The sequence below is a fragment of the Zonotrichia albicollis genome, chromosome 5 (genome assembly GCF_047830755.1).
Source record: "Zonotrichia albicollis isolate bZonAlb1 chromosome 5, bZonAlb1.hap1, whole genome shotgun sequence".
Taxonomy (NCBI): Eukaryota; Metazoa; Chordata; class Aves; order Passeriformes; family Passerellidae; genus Zonotrichia; species Zonotrichia albicollis.
The window spans coordinates 6,119,303-6,126,218 of NC_133823.1; positions in this window are offsets into that span (position 1 = coordinate 6,119,303).

Here is a 6,916-nt window from a genome sequence, read left to right on the forward strand (position 1 = left end):
ATTTTAATTTATAAATACTGAAGTTATATTTGCCCTTTCAAACCCTATGGTTTTGTAGAGAGAGCTTTCTTATGTGCTAAAATCCTGTATATCAGACAGCAGACACGGTTTTTGTTTTAAAAACACTTTTTACCTATATTAATTTTGTCAATATGTAAATATATACATGTATATGTGTGTCTGTGTATATGTATATATATTTATTTAATTTTATTTATATTTATTAAAATATATTTAAATATATGTATTTGTCAATATACAATATATAAATATTATATATTATATATAATTATATCTATAATATCTGTAAATATATATTATATAATATATAATTATTTCTATGATATGTACAATTAAATCTATTCTATTTTATTATGTATATAATTATACCTATGATCTATGTAACAGATATAGACATAATTATATTTTCCATAGCATTTATATGAGATATATATCATATATATTTCTCAATACATAAAATTTGTATTTTTATATAATATATTTATTTTATAAATATATCTATTTTGTCAATATTTAAAATATATATAAATGTATAAAGATGAGGAACTTTAAAAGTTTTTGTATTTACACACACACACACTCTCCCAGTGAGTTTTCAGGCATTTTTGAGGCTGCAAACTTCTTTCTTTGAGCGTCCACCTGCCCCCCTTGATTCTCTACCCATCCTTTCTCCATGTCACAATGGAGCTGGAAGTCAAGACGAAAATGCAAAGAGTAAACAAGAAAAACAGCTCAAATCTCAATAATTCGATTTACAGTAAAAAATTGTTTACATAAATCCTGCAAAAACATTCCCCCTAGAGAAATCCTGGATTTCCTTTTGCAGTCACTGAACTGGCACAGCTGTGAACTGATGCCATGAAATTTTTATCTCGAAAATACACAGTTATCTTTCAAGGACGGATTTTTAAGAAATAAAGAAATTATACTTAAATTATTTTTATTTTTAACTTGATAACTCACTACTTGTGGCTTGCAATGTGAACTTTTTTATCTAATTATGCAATACTACTTAAATCTATAAAGAATAGGGTGAAGAAGGACCAGCTTCTGCCTTTATTTTGGCTATATTTATTCTGCCTATATTCCTTATTCTGCCTATATATATATATAACACAATTTTTATTTTGTTATATATATTACTATATTCTAAAACTTTAAGTTTTCTACTCTGTGATATTACACACTTTTATTTAAACAATGCACTCATAATCTTAGTTCTATCGTTTAATTTTGGAAGTCTTCTCTATGGCTTTAAGTTAAATGCAGTGTTCTTTTGGGGGTCAGTGCCTGTCAGCACAGAAAGTCTAAAATTCTCAGTAAATAGGGTTCCAATATTTAATAATTTTTTTCTCAAACGGGAATTTTCCAACTTTCCATCCCTTAATCGCTTCTGCATCTCCTGATTCCTCCAGACTCCTTGAAGAGCCATAAATATCCAATCCCAAATTTCCAGATGTCCAAAATTCCATCTCCCTTTGGTTTTAATTGAGGCTGGCTGGGGTTAATTTTGTCAAAATTAACGTTTAGCTGATCGGATGGTGAAAGTAAAAACAATTAAACCAGTGCTGGAGGCGCTGGGAGGGTCTCAAAATGAGATTTTTGGGAAACAGAGCGATCCCGGTTCTCCCGAGCATCCCAAATTGGGGATTGCGGGAAGCACTCCCTGCGCATGCGCGGAGGCCCCGCCCGGCCGGAATCCACCCGGGATTCAACCGGGATTCACCCGGGATTTGGGCCAGGAGCGGGAAAACAGCCCCGCCCAGGTGGGTCCGAGCCCGGCTGGCGGCAATCCCACGGGAACAGCCCCGGGAGGAGCCGGGATCGGGAAGCGCCGGCGGCGGCGGCCCCGGACAGGGCCCGGCCGCGGACACGGCAGCGGGAAAGGAGCCTCGGCCCCGAATCCCTCAGGGAAAATCCGTCCCAGATCCCTCAGGGAAATTCCGTCCCTGATTCCTCATGGAAATTGTATCCCAAATTCCTCAGGGAAATTCTGTCCCAAATCCTTCAGGCAAATTCGGTCCCCAAATCCCTCAGGGAAAATCCGTCCCAAATTCCTCAGGGAAATTCCATCACAAATTCCTCAAAGAAATTCGGTCCTGAATTCCTTCAGGGAAATTCGGTCCCTCAGGGAAATTCCACCCCAAATCCCTCAGGGAAAATCCAGCCCCAATCTCTCAGGAAAGTTTGGTCCCAAATCCTTCAGGAAAATTTGGTGCCAAATCCCTCAGGGAAATTCGGTCCCCGAATCCCTCCGGGAAATTCTGCCCCAAATTCTTCAGGGAAATTCCATTCCAAATCCCTCAGGAAAATTTGGTCCCAAATCCCTCAGGGAAATTCAGTCCTAAATCCCTCAGGGAAATTCAGTCCCTAATTCCTCAGGGAAATTGTATCCCAAATTCCTCTGGGAAATTTGGTCCTGAATCCCTCAGGGAAATTCCATCCCAAATCTCTCAGGAAAATTTGGTCCCAAATCCCTCAGGGAAATTGGGTCTCAAATCCCTCAGGGAAACCCTTGTGAGGGTATTTGGGAGCTGGGAAGTGAAAAACATCACCCTCCCGTGGGAGTTGCTCCGTGGGAAGTTAATAATTAGTGCTCATTTCCTCTGTAAATGCAATTAAGGCATCCAAGGGCAGCAGCCTCCGGCACTGTTGGTGTGGAGGAAATTTGAATGAAAATGTGGGGGAAAACCCAGTTCAAGGATGAATGGTGCACCTTACAAAACAGAGAGCAGGCAGAGGAGTTTATTCCTGGTTTTGCTTTAATTGCAGCACCAAAATGCCCCATCAAGGCCCCAGGCTGGGGGCAAAAGCTGGACCTGCTGCTTCCCTCCCCATCCATCCTTCCCACAGTGTCCAGTGCAGGGAAAATGGATGGCAGCAAGGAGAAATGTGTCTGGGAAACACAGGATGGGGTGTGAGGGAATATATCAGAGCTGTTGGTTTGCCCTGACACCCCCTGGGGGCTTGGCCACCCTTCAGGCACACACACCCTTCAGGCACACCCTTCAGGCCCAGTACAGACCAGTACAGGTGTCCTAATCCCAGTACAGGTGTCCTAATCCCAGTACAGACCAGTACAGGTGTTCCAGTACCTGTAGAGGCCAGTACAGCTTCCTGATTCCTATAAAGCTGTCCCAAGCCCAGTACAGCCCAGTACAGGTGTCCTAATCCCAGTACAGGTGTCCTAATCCCAGTACAGCCCAGTACAGGTGCCCTAATTCCAGTACAGGTGTCCCAATCCCAGTACAGGTGTCCCAATCGCTGTCCAGCTTTCCCAATTTCTGTACAGACTGGTACAGGTGTTCCAATCCCACTACAACCCAGTACAGCTGTCCTAGTCCCAGTACAGCCCAGTATAGGTGTCCTAATCCCAGTACAGGTGTTCCAACCCCAGTACAGACTGGTACAAGTGTCCTAATCCCAGTATAGCCCAGTACAGCTGTCCCAATCCCTGTAGAGTCCAGTACAGCTTCCTGACCCCTGTAGAGCTGTCCCAAGCTCAGTACCACCCAGTACAAGTGTCCCAATCCCAGTACAGCCCAGTACAGGTGTCCCAACCTGAGTACAGGTGTCCTGATCCCTGTCCAGCTGTCCCAATCCCAGTACAGCCCAGTACAGCTGTCCCTGTCCCTGCCAAGATTTCCCAATCCCAGTAGAGCCCAGTACAGGGGTCCCAATCCCAGCACAGCCCAGTACAGGTGTCCCGACCCCAATACAGCCCAGTACAGGTGTCCCTATCCCTGTCCAGCTGTCCCAATCCCAGTACAGCCCAGTACAACTTTCCCAATCCCTGTCAAGCTTTCCCAATCCCAGTACAGCCCAGTACAGGGATCCCAATCCCTGTCCAGCCCAGTAAAGCTGTTCCAATCCCTGTCCAGCTTTCCCAATCCCAGTACAGCCCAGTACAGTTTTCCCAATCCCAGTACAGCCCATACATCTCTCCCAGTCCCAGTCCATCCCAGCAGAGCTCTCCCAGTCCTTGCAGAGACCTCAAAAGCCAGAGCCACCTCAGCACACCCTGCTGTTCCAGGTGGGGCAGGCCACAGGATTTCCTGTGGGACAAATTCTGCCTTCCCTTGCTCCCAGCATCCAACAGCCACCACTGAGGGACTGTTGCTGCCTAAAGTTAAAAAAAAAAAAAAAAAAAAAAAACAAAACCAAAAAGCAAAACATTACAGGAAATATGAAAATGTCACAGTAAGACTGAAACTTTACACTCTGAGGTCACATCCAGGGTTGAAGAGTTGAGGTTGTAGGAGCCATGGAGGACAATTCCAGCCCTGGGTGTATCCCAGGATTTTCCCTGCAGCCTCAGTGGTGATTCCCTGCCTGCAGCACGCCCTGCCCATGGATTATTCAGGTTTTTATCCTGCCCATGGGTTATTCAGGTTTTTATCCTGCCTATGAGTGATGCAGGTTTTTATCCTGACCATGGATTATTCAGGTTTTTATCCTGCCCATGAAGGATGCAGGTTTTTATCCTGCCCATGGATTATTCAGGTTTTTATCCTGTCCGTGGATGATGCAGGTTTTTATCCTGCCCATGGGTTATTCAGGTTTTTATCCTGCCCATGGTTTATTTAGGTTTTTATCCTGCCCATGGATTATACAGGGTATTATCCTGCCCATGGGTTATGGAGGTTTTTATCCTGCCCATGGATGATGCAGGTTTTTATCCTGCCCATGGATGATGCAGGTTTGTATCCTGCCCATGGGTTATTCAGGTTTTTATCCTGCCCATGAATGATGCAGATTTTTATCCTGCCCATGGATGATGCAGGTTTTTATCCTGCCCATGAAGGATGCAGGTTTTTATCCTGCCCATGAATGAAGCAGGTTTTTATCCTGCCCATGGATTATTCAGGTTTGTATCCTGCCCATGGATTATTCAGGTTTGTATCCTGCCCATGGGTTATTCAGGTTTGTATCCTGCCCATGGATGATGCAAGCATTATTTTCTGGGTTACAGGGTGTGTTTTGACAAGGTGTCAGCCTGGATTCATAATCAAGATGCCAGGGAAGATGGAGCAGCTGCCCCATGAGGATTTGTTATCCTGTCCATAATCTGATCACTGAGTTATTACAATTCCTAGAAATTGAATTCTGGCAATTCCAGCCTGTCACTCAAGCACCCTGATAGCCCAGCTCTCCTGGTGGGGTTTGAGGTGGCTCCTTTTCCACAAAATTCCACCTGGGAATTCTGCAGCAGTTTGTCCTTGCTCTGCTGCTTTCTTAAGATTTCATTCTCCTTTTTAGTGATTCAGGATTTAAAAATGACTTTTTTCTAAACTCCTACAGTTTTATAGTTCCTCTTCTTTTGAGAAGAAAAAAAAAACCAAGAACCTCTAAAGGTTATAATGAGTGATTTTAACACTAATATGAAGTGACAATTCTTGCAAAGGCTTGATGATTTTATGTCAATAAAAGCACAAGCCTAAAGCCATTTATTTATGATTGATTATAGCACTGATGAATAGAGTAACACATAATATCTTCTGGAATAATTTTGTTTTCAATAGATTGATTTTCTGAGAACTCTTTATTCTTCTGTTCATCCTGACCTTTTTAAATAAATACCTTCCTTTCTAGGCTAGGTGGAAAAAGCTGTTCACACCAGATGCCATCCACACTGCACAGCCAGTTTATTCTTTAGTAAACCCTCATTTATGCAGCCTGATTTCTTTTCCACATAAGAATATTCCTGTTTCTCAGGGATTTGAAGCTAACTCTGAAAATGGCACCTTTTAAAACCAATCATCCTCAATCCTCTTTAACCAGTGGCTTTGGTGCTACCTGGATATTATTTAATAATTATTTTTTTTAATGACAAACCAAGCACATAGGATGATGTACAACTGCAGAACGTCCTCAGCAGTCACAAATCACTCACTATAAAGAAATTTCCTTTCTGCCTCTTTCTAGTTCTGCACAATTTGTGTCTCCTTGCATTGAGCAAAATGCACATCACCAGCCCTGACACCTGGAGAGTTCTGCTTTATTGAGCAATAACTTCATGTCAAACCAGCTGCCAGAACTCCGAGTTTGCCCAATTCTCATGGAATTGTGGAGGATCCCTTGGGATGGGCTCTGTCAGTCCACCCAATACCTAAATGAAAATGTCATTTTACCACAGATTTTTTTTTTACCACAGAATTCCTCCATTCTCCAGCCTCTCTAGGGTTATAAAAGAGGTCAAATATTGTACAGAGAGATGCATTTAAATCACATTAATATTGCTAAGCAGAGATTAATTAAGACACCACAATTATGAAGAAATTAAATTTAATGGTAAGGACTTGATGAGGGATTTGTTTTAACAAAACCACTTTAAAATAAGCATAGTCCTTAATAATCCACCATTAAGCATCTTCCTCAGTGCAACATCCACACAGATTTTAAATACAGAGCTCTAAGTCAGTAAGAACAAATATTGCTCTCATTTAGGGCTCTGCACAGGAATAAATGTAGATGGAGAATGAGCAGCAGCTCTGCAGTAATAGTCTGGAAATAAAAATAAGTAGAGAGCCAAGAATGAGAGAATTCATTCAAAATTAGGAAAACTCTCTCTGCTTCAGCATCCAAGATCATTTTCCTCTCTGAAACCAATGCTAAGGCCCAGCTCTTGTGGATTTCTGACAGGATGGGTTTTGTTTCCTTGTTTGAGGAAGCTCTGGGGGCCTGCAGGGTTCAGTAGCACTGAAACCTCATCAGAAAAAAATTCAGACAGACAATTCCATTCCCAGATTCAGTGCAGTAATTGAGTAAACTCTGCTGGAAATTGAAAAGCTTCAGGAGAGACACTGATTGAAGTGATATCTGGCAGTTTTGCATTTGACAATCAAGTTACACCAGAGAACTAAACAAAGCAAGATACCTCCATGATCTATATCTG